Source organism: Trachemys scripta, chromosome 2 (genome assembly GCF_013100865.1).
Source record: "Trachemys scripta elegans isolate TJP31775 chromosome 2, CAS_Tse_1.0, whole genome shotgun sequence".
Lineage (NCBI taxonomy): Eukaryota > Metazoa > Chordata > Testudines > Emydidae > Trachemys > Trachemys scripta.
This window is the reverse complement of record NC_048299.1, coordinates 225,213,461-225,229,875: the sequence shown is the minus strand read 5'-3', so window position 1 is coordinate 225,229,875 and position 16,415 is coordinate 225,213,461. Positions and strand designations below refer to the sequence as shown.

General features: G+C 38.2%; 1 protein-coding gene across 2 annotated transcripts in view; it reads right to left on the bottom strand.

Annotated features, from left to right (window-relative positions):
• Positions 1–16,415, bottom strand: part of SULF1 (sulfatase 1) — a 169,299-nt gene that overhangs the window by 136,404 nt on the left and 16,480 nt on the right. For both annotated transcript variants that reach the window (XM_034763061.1, XM_034763062.1), the window contains exons 2-3: positions 9,412–9,470; positions 7,637–7,733 (exon numbers count right to left, since the gene is read on the bottom strand). The gene's annotated coding sequence lies outside the window, so the exon portion shown is untranslated. The remainder of the gene's footprint in view (positions 1–7,636; positions 7,734–9,411; positions 9,471–16,415) is intronic.

Below are 16,415 nucleotides of genomic sequence, written 5' to 3'. Positions count from 1 at the left end.
TGTGATTTACTGGACCAGGACCATACACCACTTTCCCCAACCACCAAACAACATCCCCAGGGCCGGTGCTACCATTTAGGCAACCTAGGCGGTTGCCTAGGGTGCCAAGATTTGGGGGCGCCAAAAAGCGGTGGCCACAATATTTTTTTACAGCATTCCTACGCCCCCTCCCCGAGCACGCGGTCACCGCTCCACTTCTCCCACCTCCCAGGTTTGCAGTGCTAATCAGCTGTTTGGCGCCGCAAGCCTGGGAGGGGAGGAGAATTAGAGCGGGGACGGCGTGCTCGGGGAGGAGGCGGAGCAGAGGTGAGCTGGGGTGGGGAGCTGCCGCAGGGCTGGGGGAGGGGTGCGCAAGGTGGAAGTTTCGCCTAGGGCATGAAACTTCCTTGCATCGGCCCTGAACATCCCCCAAGCAGAAGTGTTAGTATTGGTTGAGCTAACCTTACACACCTATTTATAACGAAAACATTACTTACCATAACAGGGTAAACTGCCTCCTGAACACCCCCTTGTGACCAGAGGCCATTCTGCAACACCCTGCTTCTGTTTCCCCTCTCTTTAGGGCCCCTTAAGAATTGCACACCCTCAGTCCAAAGGTAATTTAAACACTCCCCTTCTAGGGTCCAATTTATTCAGTCCTCTGGGTACACACTGGCCCTCCACAATCCAACCTCAGTTCAGTTTCTCTCGATCCCTTAGAGAGCTCTCTCCTTCCCAGAGCTGGGTCCCAATTCAGTCACCACTCCAAGGCTCTACCTGGCTGGAGCTCACTCTTCTGACTCTGAGTTCCAAACTCTCCTGGTGTTAAGGCATGAGGAAGATCCTAGCAGGCTACTCTCAGCCCTCCTACCTGGGGCAACTCCCCTGGTCTCTATAGACTTCACCACACCTTCACCTTTCCCTCCTGAAACTTCCTGCTGTTCTTATAGGGCTCACCTGTTCTCCATTACATGACCTTCATTTCCCCCACCTGGGGAGGTGAGTTAAACTTGTCACAGGTGAACTGCGGCCCATTTCCCTTAGGTAACCAGCAACCCTCTGACACATTTTGAACTTTACTGTGTCTGAACAATTGTGTGTGTAGGTTGCGGTTATTGTTTTGGGCTTGACTGTTTTTTCATTCTGGTTTTAATACAGAAACTGGGAAAGGTATTTCATTTTCAGGATTTTTTTCCCCATGCCCTGAATGTATCATTCTAATCCTAATGATGTTATAGGGTTCCTTCCTTATACGACATTTTGAATTTTTACCAAAAAAACAAAGGCAAAAAAACAAAAAAACAAACAAAAACACACAAACTTTTGTATCAAGTTTCTGGCGGTAGAAACGTGGCTGGAAAACAAACAAAGAAACAAAAAACTGCATTATTCTTACACACTGATTCAAATGGTAATATGGAAGAGGCTGTAGGGAAAATGGACACAGGCAATCCTCTTGCAAAATCCATTTCTTCAAGCATTCTCTAAAATCTATTTTAAAAGTGTTTATATCTGACCACATCTATTTTTAATTTTGATGCCACTTCATAGCAGCAATTCCCTACCAAGGCACAATAATGCAGCTGACACTGGCTGGGCAGGAAGTGACTTAGTTAATATGGTAGCTACAACATAAATACAGGAAAAGATTCATAAATAGTTCCAAGAGACTCACATTTAGAATCCTTCATCTTGAAATCATGACTTAACTATCATTAGAGCTAAACGTCAAGCACCAGATTTTCAAAAAAGTCTGAGTATAACAAAGCATGCAAAAATGTGCACATTTGGATGCATAAATTACACGCACAATTACAGTGAGTTTACATGCACATTCAACTAGGAGCAATTATTACTGCATACACAATTTCTGTGCACTAATGCAAACATATTTCTGAAAAATATGGCCTCAAGTGTTAAATTCTGCTTATAGTAGTTAATTGATGTTGGTTGTTGGAACATCAGTGGGTAACGTATCAGAAATTCTAACTTGGAGACTAAAGTATTATTAATAAATTATATACATTAGAGACATAATATTTAAGACTCAGGTAAAAAACTCTCTTCCCCTTTGTTGGCACATTCCACTTGTTTCAACTGTAGCTTAAATGATAACGCTTCATTTCATAATAAACTTTCTGAAGACATTCCTGATGTCCTGCATGAATATGGATTACATTTGTGCATACCTCATACTGAGCATATGAGTTAGTTTCTTTATAAGAGTTACCATGACCTTAAATCTGTGGGAAAACAAGCACTTTCTTGAAATGTTTCTCACCACTAATAAATTATAGTTAATGATGGGTGAATCTTAAAAGATTCAGGTCAGATAAGCACTGTAAATTCAGATGTTTATCCAAAAACGCTCTAAAAATGTAAACTTTTTGGATCTGCAGAAATGGGCTAGAAGCCATCCAATAAGACACCTTCAAGCTATTTATGGTATTTTTTGCTTCTGGTCAGGTTAGAAACATCATGAAAACTATCATTCATGTTATTTTGTAACTTTTCTTCTGGACAGAACTAAGAAGTGTAGAAGTTCACACAAAAAAAAGTTAAGAGTTTTCAGATTTCAAAAAGAACTTGGTTTAAGTTTGTCTCAAGTTTTGAGAAGATTTGAGACAGCCTGTTCTTTGATCCAAACTGGTCATCCATCTCTTATTATCAGAGGGGTAGCCGTGTTAGTCTGAATCTGTAAAAAGCAATAGAGGGTCCTGTGGCACCTTTAAGACTAACAGAAGTATTGGAGCATAAGCTTTCGTGGGTGAATGCCCACTTCTGGGTGAATGCCCACTTCATCAGACGCAAGTCTTGCGTCTGATGAAGTGAGCATTCACCCACGAAAGCTTATGCTCCAATACTTCTGTTAGTCTTAAAGGTGCCACAGGACCCTCCATCTCTTATTAGACACTGACCCAAAAAAAAGAACCTGAAATTCTGGATTCATATCTTTAAATCTCAGGTCTGTCTCTACTAATTATTGATTGATAAGGTTTCACCTGCCTTTGTCTTTCGGGTATTATAAAGTGCTTTCATCACTGTGATCAACAATGAGTAGTTTTCGTTATTGCCCAGATAATGAGTGAAAGCAATATAGGTAAATCTATATGGACGAGAATGGTTAAACCCCTTCTTGCATAAGAACAGTTCTGCTTTAAGAAAGGACAAGATGCCATGTTTGTTATTTGGCAGGTGACAGAGAAGTGGCTAGAGTACAAAAAGGATAGCTTCTGGGATTCTGTAGACCTGGAAAAGGCATAGAGTAAAGTGGACAGAAGTATGCTCACACCACTGCTGAGAAAATATGGAGAGGATTTAATAACTATGGTGAATGAACTACGTAGATAATCTAAAACAGTGATCTGAACATATTTTGTGGTGACAAGCCCCTCTGAATTGGAAGTCGGACTGCATCCAGAGTCAGCCCTCAGTCCATTGCTGTTTATCATATTGATGGACTACATCAGCAGGAACTACCCAATGGGAAAAGGTGAGAAGCTGTTATATGCAGCTGACATAGCGTCCCCAAAAGAAGACCTGGAGGAAATAGTAAACCAGTAGTGTGATCAACTAAGCAGGCATGGGATGAAAATGAACATGACTAATATTGAGGTCATGTGGGTCAGTAGAGGTGCGACAGGGAAACTGCATGCAGAGATTAACGGAGTATGACTATACCAGACTGACCAGTTCAAGTGCCTTGGTGGCTGGGTTATGAGAGATGGCAAACTTGAAAGTGAGATACAGCCCAAACTGGGGAGTGTTAGAAGAGTGTGGAATAACATCTCCTGAGTTGTGTATGACAAGCATATCCCACTGAGACTGAAAGGCCAGGGCAAAGAGACAGCAGGTTCAATGCCTACAGGTGTTTAAAGTGAGATGTCTTAGCGCAATAAAGACAGTTATGCAAAGGGAGAGATTGTGAAATGAGAGCATTATGACAGAAGTCAAAATTAGCAATGTGGCTGACAAAATGCAGGAAGTACAATTTCGCTGGGTTGGACACAGAGGATGAAGGAAGAGGACCTAGGGAAAGTAGCATGACAGAAAAGGGTGGTTGGAAACAGACCCTGAGGAAATCCAAGGAAGTGATGGATTACATCAAAGAAAATAGTAAGCAGGTCAACCTTAGTGCTACTTTGGACAGGTGAAGATGGCAGATGCTTGCATGATGATCCAACCCCAGGTGATGGGGGAGAGGAGGAGAAGCAGGAGAAGATGTAGTATATGGGGGAGACTAAATAAAACACACATACAACCACTGTCAAAAACGAAAGCCTCTCCAGTTGTTGTGGAGCAGCCCTTATGATATTCTATTATGGAAGCCATCTCACTGTTTAAAAATAATGATATATTCATAGGAAAATGATGATGATGATGATGATAATGATGACGACGAAATACTTTGCACTCTAATGGTAACTAAGGACAATGTCAAACAGCAGCTACTAAAGCTAGATATTTTATCAGCAGGGCTGAATAACTTGCATCCAAGAGTTTTAAAAGAACTGATCAAGGAGCTCTCTGAACTACTAATGTTGATTTTCTGTAAGTCTTGGAACACTAGGGAAGTTTCAGAGGATTGGAAGAAAGCTAATGTTGTGCTTATATTTAAAGAGGGCAAATCGAGGTAATTATAGGCCTGTCAGCATGACATTGATCCCTATGAAAATAATGGAACGGCTGATACGGGACTTGGTTAATAAAAGAATTAAAGGAGGGTAATGAAATTAGTGCCAGTCAGCATGGAAGACAGATCTTGTCATACTGACATGATTTTTGTTTTTATGAGATTACAGATTTTGTTGTTAAGGCAATAGTGTTGATGTAATAATTTCTGTAAGGCATTTGACATGGTGACACATGCCATTTTGATTAAGAAACCAGAATGATACAAAATCAACATGTCACACATTAAATGAATTAAAACCTGGCAAACTGATAGGTCTCAAAACATAATATTTATTGGGGGGAGGGATAGCTCAGTGGTTTGAGCATTGGCCTGCTAAACCCAGGGTTGTGAGTTCAATCCTTGAGGGGGCCACTTGGGGATCTGGGGCAAAATCAGTACTTGGTCCTGCTAGTGAAGGCAGGGGGCTGGACTCAATGACCTTTCAAGGTCCCTTCCAGTTCTAGGAGATGGGATATCTCCATTTTTTATTATTATTATTATTATTATTAACAGTAAACAAGGAATCATTGAATGAGTGTTTCTAGTGGGGTTCCATAGGGACTAGTTTCTTTGCCCTATGCTATTTAACATTTTTATCAGTATCCTGAATGAAAACAAAAATCATTACTGATAAAGTTTGTAGATGACAGAAAGATTAGGGGAGTATTAAATAATGAAGAGGCCAGGTCACTGATACAAGACAATCTGGATCATTTGGTACATTGGGTGCAAGCAAACAACATGTGTTTCAATGTGGTCAACTGTAAAGTCAAACATCTAGGAATAAAGAATGTTGGTCATACTTATGGGATGGGGTACTCTATCCTGAGGAGCAGAGACTCTGAAAAGGACTAGTAGATTATAGTGGGTAATCAGCTGAACTTGCGCTCCCAGTGTGATGCTGTGGCCAAAAGGGCTATTTTGATCCTTTGATGCAGAAACAAAGGAACCTTGAGTACAGAGGTTATATTTTCTCTGTTTGTCACTGGTGTGACCCATACTGGAATACTGTGTCCAAAATTCCAGAAGGATATTGATAAATTGGAGAAGGTTAAGAGAACAGCCACAAGAGTGATTAAAGGATTGAGAAACTTGCCTTATAAGGATAGACTCAAAGGGTATATCTACACAGCCTGCGGCAGCAAGCCTCCCAGCTCAATCTGTTGAATTTAACAAAGAAAAGATTAAGGGTGACTTGATCAGAGTCTGTAAGTACCTACATGTGGAAAAGAACTTTGATAATAGATGGGTCTTCAGTTTAGAAGACAATTGTATAACATGATCCGATGGCTGGAAGGTGAAGCTAGACAAAGTTGGACTAGAAATTAGGTGCAACATTTTAACTGTGAGGGTAGTTAGCCATTGGAATAATTTACCAAAGGTTTTGGTGGGCTCTCTATCACTGGAAATTTTAAAGTCAAGACTGACTGTTTGTCTAAGAGATATGCTCTAGTTCAAACAGGAATTAATTCAGGGACAGACTAGATTATCAATGTAGTCCCTTCTGGCCTCATTATATATGAATCTATAGAAATATATTTTAAGCACTGCTATTGAAAAATAAAAATTAAAGAAAAATACCATGAAACCTGTCCCATCAATTTTAATGGAGCAGCCAACAAGTCATTCCATTATGCAAGACATCGCTATTGTGGGGGATGCGGAGAATCAACCAAGTACATGATCTGATTGTCTGAATAGTCTTATGTTCTTTATAATTATCATGAAATGCTGTCTAAGGAACCAGCAATCAAATTTATTGAAAAAAATACATGGTTAGTTAACGTTTAAAATATAAATGGGCTGCAAACCAGATCTCCATCCAAACCCCCTTGAACTTTGGGAGGTTCAAGAAACAGATCTGAAAGTTGAGCTTGAGCCTATTGCTGTAATAAACAGTGGCGAGACAGAAGAACTAAAGATAAGGTTAGTGAATAAATGCACTCACTAGCTTTATCCCTCTGCAAATATTGGACTTAAATACAATTGAGGTCCCACGTAAAGTACATTTGATTCCTCCTAACTGCCTTTCATTACTAGGGATGTCTCAATTTTAGACATACATTTATTTCTAACCCTCATAAACTTGCTATTATCTCACATATATTTGAATGATTATTTCTGGTGAAATAATCTGCATGTAAATAAGGTGACAGGAAATGTTATTGATGCTGAAGAAATGAATCTCAAAGCATGTTAAGCTTGTTGCGTTATATCTTGTGATTTCCATTGTATGACACAGGCCCAAAATGTGTTCTGCATTTTGACTTTGGGAGGTTGAGAAATAAGATTTGATAGTCTCTCCCTAGTTCCTTAATGCACATTTTCCCACATCACAAAACCACCAGGCAATTTGCTGTACTAGGCAGAATCTGCCTCACAGTCATCCAGGACTTGAAATAGACAATACTGCAAATCTTGTCTAAGTTGCATTGGCAGAGCTATAGGAGACAGCTCACATAGCACTTGCCTGCACTATAGCCAGCTGCATGCAGTGATATTACCTTCTTGCTTTCATGATCACTGACTTCACAGAGACCAGAAAAAAACAACCACTACTTTTGTTTGGTATACATCTTTCCTTTCAGAAAAAAAATCCCTTTTATCTTGCCATGACTATCCTTGGTCTTCAAAAATGAAATATGTTTTTCCTTGGTCTTTTCCATAAGGACTAGAGAGGCATACATTTTGGTCACATGCTATTTTTGAACAAAAGAAATAATTTTGTGATGTCTTGAAAATAATGTTAATAGTAGCAAAATATGGATTGCTCAGCTATCTTGTGTAATCATTTACTGATTCACTATAGCATTAAGGGTCCTTGAGAATTAAACTTTAAACCTTTAAAGTTTGACAGGATGGAACCTACAGATGATTTACTACAGTTTAATTATTGACCTAGCTTAATACCTAGGCTATGCTGCAAATGCTTGTGGCATGGATGGTTTAATTAATTACTGGTTAAGTGTTTAATTTCTGTACCTTTGAAGATTTTCTGCTGCTAATGTGACCTGGTTAATTTTCATAGCATTAATAGAAGTCTTTATGTCTTGTCCAGTGCATTTATTACATTCAAGACCTGAAAAGAGGGAAAAATGAGTTAATATTGTAAGCTGCTGTGTATCATACATTTTAATTATCTCACAAGCCCCATTCATAAGGAACTTAAACTAGCTTTTGCAGAACCAGTCATGCTCAATTACCCTGATGTACCAGGGCCTAAATTAGTAAATTGCCATTGTTAAAATAATCAAAGTGATAGAATTTACAATAATGATGAATGTTTCTTCACTTTCTGATGCTGATATCTTCATTTCTAAAGTACATATCAATGCATAGCTACATTTTCTTTGCCTTGAGCCACATCATCAGACTGGACTTCCAGTTGAGAAAAGTCATTAAGGCAGATCTCATTGAGAATCACGAGAGCATTCATCAGTAGATATTAACTCCGTGGCAATTATTTGTAAATATTATTTTGATAATTCAGTTTTCAATAGACAATAGAATTTTGCTAATGTACATACTTTAGGATTCATACAGTGATAGTATTCTCTATTTATTTCTCAGATAAAATTTACCATAATAGCAATGAGCTGTTGTGAGGTCTCAGGAAGTATTACTAAGACAATTATTTTTACTAACTCTACTACAATGAGTATTAGTGCATGATAAATTATAAATAATTATATAATCTTTAGTTGTGAAAATAAAAGTCCTATGGAAAAATCACACAGAAAAGTCCCACAGAAATAACAGAATTATATCCCTACTATTTTAGGTTTTTTGGACCATCCTTTATAGTTTAATAGAAAGTTATATCCTTGTTGTATAATTCTAAAGAATGGTTCCAAATACCTGTACACAAAGATAAAATTTCTATTGCTCTAATAGCCTACAGAATGCATATCTATGGAATCCTTTTAAATTTCGATACTAACTTAAATTCTTTTTGAATCTCTAGGATCTTTCTATAGGTTAATCTTTGGTTTTTATTTTTTTTATAGTTGTCAATTCATTTACTTGATAATTTCCAAAATTTAATAATTTGCAATGTGTCTAGCTCTCATTAGTGTTATCTAGTACATATTGTTTTTAGACATCTCAGATACAGCAGCCAATTGCAGTTTTTCTTTAACTGTGTGCTACGTGGACTGATTCTTTACACCAGAGCTAAATTCATCATCTGTCTTCTTCCTGTGGTAAGCAACAATCAATACATATCTATTTTCTCTTTGTGGACTACTGAAAGGTCCAAAAGATCCTCATTAGGAAAGCTGTGGTTAACTGCATAGATCATAGCACTGTGAATAATACAACCATGTGGGAACATTACTTCATGTGCAGTTAGTTACATGAGACAAGAAAACCTAGGAACAAGAAGCCAAACTCCCAATGGAAATTGGGGAGTTTCCAATTTTTGATGCAAAGAAGGGGAAAAAATCTGAGATAATTTGAAATCAGGTGTCCTGAAGCACGTACAGCTGTAATATATTGCCATGAAATGAAATGTAGTCTGAGCTTCTCTAATGCAGAACAGGTCAGCACAGTGGCACATACAGAGCTTGGCTGATGACTCATCATGTCAGCTAATCAAAAAGGATCATGAATTTTAAAGTGCTGGCTTTTATGTAGCCAAGATTGTGAAGGTCGGGATAAATTTGAATGAGAAGTTGCCAATATTTGGGAACTTAAATTACTTTATAGTTGTTGTGCTAAAAATAAGCACTTGGAAAACTGCATTTTTGAAATCTTACCTTATGAAAGAAAGAAATATTGTGATTTTTTCACTCTTCCACAGCTCAGTCTTTTCTTACTGTAATAAATATTTGAAAACACAAAAATATTAAAATATTCTGAGCAATAAGTTAAAAGTCTTACACGGAAAAAAAGATAGCATTAGCTAGTTTCTGTATTATTATTATTCGGAATGTATTCCAACACAGTAAGAATATTGTGCTCAGTGAAGGATTTAACCCTGTACTGTAGAAATCAATGGGAGTTTTGCTATTAATTTCAATGAGAAAAGGTTTCAGTCTTAAGTGCAAATGCATTGCCAACGTAGTTTTCTTAATTTACCAGCAGGTCTCTGTTTTACACCCCAACTCCCTTCTTGGGAGGGATATGTTGATAGTACTCCATGTCTGTAGGTGGAAGTGGCTTCCTAAATCTGTTAGTGCAGGTGCAAAACAGAAACACAACAGGATTTATTTAGATTCTAACCATAAAGTTTAGGGCTAAGCCCTTTTCCCAGTAAAGAAAAAATAAATTGCATATGCTGTTAAGTTTTCAAGTAGGTAGTTTTCAGAGTTACAGCCGTGTTAGTCTGTATCCGCAAAAAGAAGAACAGGAGTACTTGTGGCACCTTAGAGACTAACAAATTTATTAGAGCATAAGCTTTCGTGGACTACAGCCCACTTCTTCGGATGCATAGTAGGTAGTGGCTATGAAAATCTGCAAAGGCTCCATCTTAAGAGACTAAAGTACAGAACCTTGAAAAGGTAAGAGATATATATGACAAAAAGTATACAGTTATAAAGTAATCAGAGGGAAAGATTTAAAAATGTCCAGCTTTATTTCTGCATTCTTTTTCTCAGGTTTCTAATATTTTTGTATTTTCTGCCCAGGGCCGCCCAGAGGATTCAGGGGGCCTGGGGCAAAGCAAATTTGGGGGCCCCTTCCATAAAAAAAGTTGCAATACCATAGAATACTATATTCTCGTGGGGGCCTGGAGCAAATTGCCCTACTTGCCCCCCCCCCCCCTTTGGGCAGCCCTGTTTCTGGCTATAACCTTCTAATTTAAGTAAGAAAATGCTTATGTGATATTTAAGATAATCAGAGCAACAGGGTAGATTTGTGATTTCTATTCATTAAGCACATTCAAACACTTTGCTCCCCATTAAGGTTATACATTGGTATAGGCAGACATTGAAGATTATCTATCTGCTTTTCCCTGTGAATACCCTTAATACTGTGCTCTCTTGATCCATCATGCTGGGCCAAGATTTCAGGAAATCCAGTACTGCTTCCAAAAGTCAATCACAGCAGTCATCATTTATGGTGCACAAAATGCCACATTATATCCAGGCATAGGTGAACTAGTTGGCTAAAATAAGGACTCACTCAAACCTCTGCCCAAAACTTAAACATAAAAGTGTGGTTACATTGCCTAACCACTTGTTCCTCATTGCTTTTGCATGTTCAGTTGAAAAATGAGTTTACAATGATAGTACCTTGCTTTGATATTTTTGTAGACCCTTTATTACCAACTCATTTGAAGAAAGATAGCCAAACTATCTAGTTTTCATTCTGTATCATCAGAATGCAAAAGGGACATTTAAAACTAGATGGGACAAAGCAACACTAAATGCACTGAAAGGAGCAATTCTTCACTGACAGGGGAGCTGACTAGCCAATGTGCTGGGTAATTTTCATCTCTAATTTCTAGCTGAGGAGAAATCCTCAAGGGACATAAAGCCAATGTAGCCACCTCTACCCTAGATCCTCATGTCCTAAACCAGGTGGAGGGATGTGTGGGTTGGGGCCAGGGCACACTATGTCCTCTGTTGACCCTGATCAGTACAATGGTCCCTTGGGAGGCATCACAAGATAAAGCAGTCCTTAGGCTGATCAAACATCCACCCGCAGCTGGTTGAGTGCCTACCCAAAAACAGAATCAGGGGAGGGGAAAGGTGGTCTTTCAGCTACCTGACTGGAGCTGCACCAAGCTCTGCTCCATCACAGCTGAGGAGACAGGCCACAATTCCCATTTAATAGACAGAGAAACAGAGGCATAGATAGGTTGAATGATTTGCACATGGTCACCCAATATTAAAGACAGAGCTCTGAAGAGAACTGAATTGTTGGTCTCTAATCCCTGGTCAGTGGAAGATTCTCTTTCCCATATAGCTTGATTTACAACATTTTATGTATCATTTTTTCCTCAACAAAAACTGTGGTGTAGCTAACGGTCAGAATGAAACAGGTCAAAGCTGGTGCCATTCTGCTGAGTATGTTACCTAGTCACAATCTGAAGTACATGCAGAGGATCAGCCAGTATATGCAAAGAGACAGAAAGTCACAACATGAGAGAACTGGGAAGGTTGTGCAAGTGTTATTCCCCCAATTTTGAAAAATAAATAAGGGCTGCCTATATTTTGAGAGAGTTGCTTATTGTAGTTACACTTCTAGGTGGATGGTCATCTTAAGGGCCAGATTTTTCCCTCAGCAATATAAGTGCAAATCCCCTTGAAATCAAGAGGAGTTGCATGAGTACCAGAAAATTGATTTTGGCCTCAAACTTGCTATTAAAGGAGTATTTTTTTCTATTATTGTTGTTGTTGTTGTTATGGGAAACAAATTGGATGAAGTACTTTGGGAAGGAAATTGCTTTACAAAGGCCAGGAATATAAAAGCAGAGAAAATAATGAAAAATTGGTAATGAAAAAGAGCAGTTAGAAAAGTGGATAATGCAGAGGGAGGATAGCTAAAAAGCAGCCCCCACACATCTTCCATGTTCACATTAAAAAAGGTTGACTGTACACATATGGCAGCAAGCACATTTCCTTCCCTACTTAGGTTTCCCATGTTTTTCCTGGAGAGGGATTAATTATTTCTTATCTTCTGTCCTGATTACCACTGTATTCCATATGCTGACTAATGCTACACAGATGAATAAAAAAGACAAAGTCAAAAAGCAGCAACAGCAACACGAGAGTAGTGAAACATTGATATTACAGACATTTTTGACTGCAAACAAAAAATAAAAACAGTGAGCTAGTGCTGAAAAGAGATAGTAAAAGAAGTTATTAGACACTATATACACATGAGAATTTAGGGCCTCATCTAATGCCCATTGAAGTCAATTAGAATCTTTCCATTGACTTAAGTGGGTGTTAGACTGAGCTCTTAGAGAGTTTCCATAAATCTGTTTTCTACTTCCACATGTACATTATAGTACAGTAACTGCCAACAGAAGAACAAAGGGGCTGATCAAGATAGAACATTAACAGAGCTAGTGATTCCACACTGCAGGTGTTTTGTGAAATTTGTTCTCGGATTTCCTTTAGGGGCTGCTACCGCTGCTGGGCTTCACTTTGCTTCTTCAGTTTCTGTTCCCTGCTTCACTCTTTAGTTCCTGTATACAGTACAGGGAATCTGGTACAAACAATGCTCCAGTTTGTAGCGCAGACAGGAATTTAAAAAGTGTTGCACACAACATATGGGAATGCAGGGCCTAAAGAGTAATTGTAGGATAGCTGAGCCTTAAGCAGCTGTCACATATTTGGTCTGGGATGAGCAGGTCTTCAGCACCTGCTGGCTCATCTACTGCTGCTTTAGAGTACAGTCCTTGCTGTACCATATAAACAAACAATAAGACATGGGATGATATGTTATGTGCAAGGATATCACCACACCTGGGACAGACTGTGATGCTGAATCCTCTTAATTATTCAAGAAGTGGCAAGATCCTAGCATGATCTATAAGGGGTTGTAATGATCTTATCTGATCTCACTATAGTTGAGATACCTCCAAGAAAAACCCAAGGAGCTGCGGGAGATATTGTTGGTGATTCATTAGCGGGGCAGTTGTTTCATCTCTGAATCAGTGCTGAATTAATCTACTCAGCGCGGTCCCGGAAGTGAAGTCTTTCATATGGGATGAGAATCCAAGACCTATGTTTTCCTTACAGATTTAACTGGAAGTTATTCCTCATTACTTCCTATAAACAGTTCTGTATGGAGTGTGCTGGTGCACAACAGCTTCATATTCCACCCCAGAGATGTTTCATTGGAGTGAAACAGTTCTTGTATATTCAGTTGTGTAAAGTGCGTGGATATTTTTTGGGGGGAGAGGGTTTAAAGATTCTATAAATATAACTTCTTATTGCAAATACAACACAATCATTTATATGGAAACATTTTAGTAGTAAACTTTGCAAATACTAGCGACGGGAGAGGCGAGTCCAACTCCACTGTTTTTTGCCAACATCTTATGGACATTAGTGCTCTCACCTTTGCTACAGCTTATGGAGCAGCACTGATGTAAGTAAAAGTGGAAAATTTAAGCAAAAAAGGCTAGTGCAGGCAAGGCCAATAGATCAGCCCTACAAATCAATCAGAGCTTTACTTCTATTTGTAAATAATAAAGAATGTCTGTGATTAAAATTGACGTGTTATGCTTCATGGGATTTCCAGAACTCTCATAACTCAGGGGAAAAGGCTCAGTAGAATATTATCTAGTTGACTCACTTGTCATGCTTGCTTTTCCTCATTAGGAAAACTATAAAAATTAAGTCAGCTCCTTCAACGGAATGTTCAGCAGTGGGAATAGAAATACAGCACCAATCTAATAAAGTGTCAGCTCATTTTTATTCATGGGGAAAGAAATGCATGTTAAAAACTGTTAATAAGTGTCATCCTTAGGAAGGATGAGAAGCTGTTTAGTGTAGGCAACAACAAGCAAAATCCTGCATTCCTTACTCAGGTAAAACTCATCAACTTCAGGCAAAGTGCCCATTAACTCTACTGGGAGCTTTGCCTGAGTAAAGAATGCAGGATTTGACATTATGTGATCAGCATTTCAATTTCATATTGTTTAGAAAGGAAGTATTCTGACAGGAGAATATCACCAAAACTAAAAAACATCTTTTTTCTAGATCAAAAACCTTTGATCATTGCATTTTCCCTCATGATTTTGTGGATTTGACTGAAAAACTGCCATATCATTTGACCTGGAGGATCTGGATCCTCCACTTGGAAGACTTTGATAGCCTGACACGTCAATATATTGTTGCACTGTACAAATGCATTGGCACAAGGCTTCAAGTTTGCTTCCAATTGCTTTGCTAGCTACTGACAAAACCAGAAACTGCTGTCCTGTTCGCAAAGCCCACATTCTGCTTTCTGTTACAGTGTAAAAAAAAAAGTTAGTCCAGATTTGCTCTGGTATAAGTGAGAGCAGACTTTAAGTGGTAGGCAAGAGGAATAGGACACACCCTCAAAAGCCAACTCAGTTCATGTGATCAGTCAGCCGCTTTATTATTCAACTTCCATTTTTACCAAACTACGCCAGATTCTGAAACCTTACTCAGATTCAGTAGAACTTTGCTTTATAAGTCCTCCATCACCATTCCAGTGGAATTAATCACAGTGTAAGGGACTACTCAGTGATCATATGGGCAGCAGAATCTGACAGACATTTATTTTCTGATTCATGTCCATTTATACCAGTGTGGCTCCTCAATCTATAAAGCATTCTTAAATGCACTTCTTTTATGCAAATGTGGGGAAGGAAACAAATAATTTGAATTTAAAAAGATATTTATCTCAGTTTGGGGTGGGGAAGGTTGGGTCCCAACTAAAAAATATGGAAAAGAAAATAGTTTTGAAGTAAACTCAAGGTAAACAAGAAGAGAGGGGAGAACAGGAAATTCTTTAGATGTGACTTGATGGAGGTTAATAAGCCCCTAAGTATGTGTGTGCTTTCTCAGTTGATAAAATATCAGCATCTCTATCTGCCTCGCTGTTCTGGCAGATCTGTTTTTTCAACAGCCAAGTAAAGTTTGTTGTTTAGTGAAAGACACTAACTAGAGGAAATGATACTTTAGAAAGGAAAAAACAGAGATTTAATAATGCAGGGTTTCCTAAGTTTCAGCATATACTTAAAACAAGAAAGCCATTGTGGTTTGCAACCTGCCTGTTCTGATTTCCCCACTTTCCCTCGCAACATAAAGATTTCATTCACAGTAGCATAAAAATCAGTGCATCAAACAGCATTATAAACAGAAAGACAGTCTAGCAGCAATTTAAAACATTTGAGAGGCAAAGAAAACTACTGACTGGGAAGTTTGCCTCTCTGATTTAAAAGTAAGCACATTTTGTGTGTGAACTAAAAAGGTTAATTATAAATAATGAGAAGGCTATTTCACTATAGTATTAGAATGTCACTATCTTTTAATGCTAATTAATGGAAATGGGTAAATATCCCATATGCAATGTTGTTTGTAGTTATGTTAATCCCAGGATATTAGAGACACAAGGTGGGTGAGGTAATACCTTTTATTGGACCAACTGCTGTTGGTGAGAGAGACAAGCTTTCAACCTGAAGAACAGCTCTGTGTAAGCTCAAAAGCTTCTCTCTCTCACCAGCTGAAGTTGGTCCAATAAAAGATATTACCTCACCCTCTTAAATATCCTATAGACACATCAGACAGCTCTGCCTTCTATTAAGAGTTTACAGTACCATTAAGTCAGAACTGCTAGAAGGAGTTTAATCATATTTACAATAGTTATTTTCCATAGGCTGAAATGTGACCAAATGGCAGCATGAATGTGAATGGAAAAGATACTTCTCCCATGACATTCTTCTCAGTGCTTTGGAAAATCTTATTGGGTGGTTTCAGACTTTAGATGTGAAAAAATAAAGGAAAATCCACAAGGAGTTATTTCTGAAATTGAAAACATACTTTAAACTGATTTTCCTATGCATTTATTTTGTTTAGATTAATTAAGACTTCTGCTTTATGTTAGCACAAAAATAGTTAACATTTGTAACATATTTACTGAGGTTTAAACAGTTATGTAATGGCTTTGTATCTATTACATTGTTAACCTTAAGCAAATCTGTTTTAATAATCAACTGAAATTTTGTTTAACATACAATAAGTGGTTATCAGTCTAATGAGATACATATTTAGGAGCATTATTATGTTCCCCAGTAAAAAATTGATTTTCCTCTAGCTTTACTAAAACTTACCAA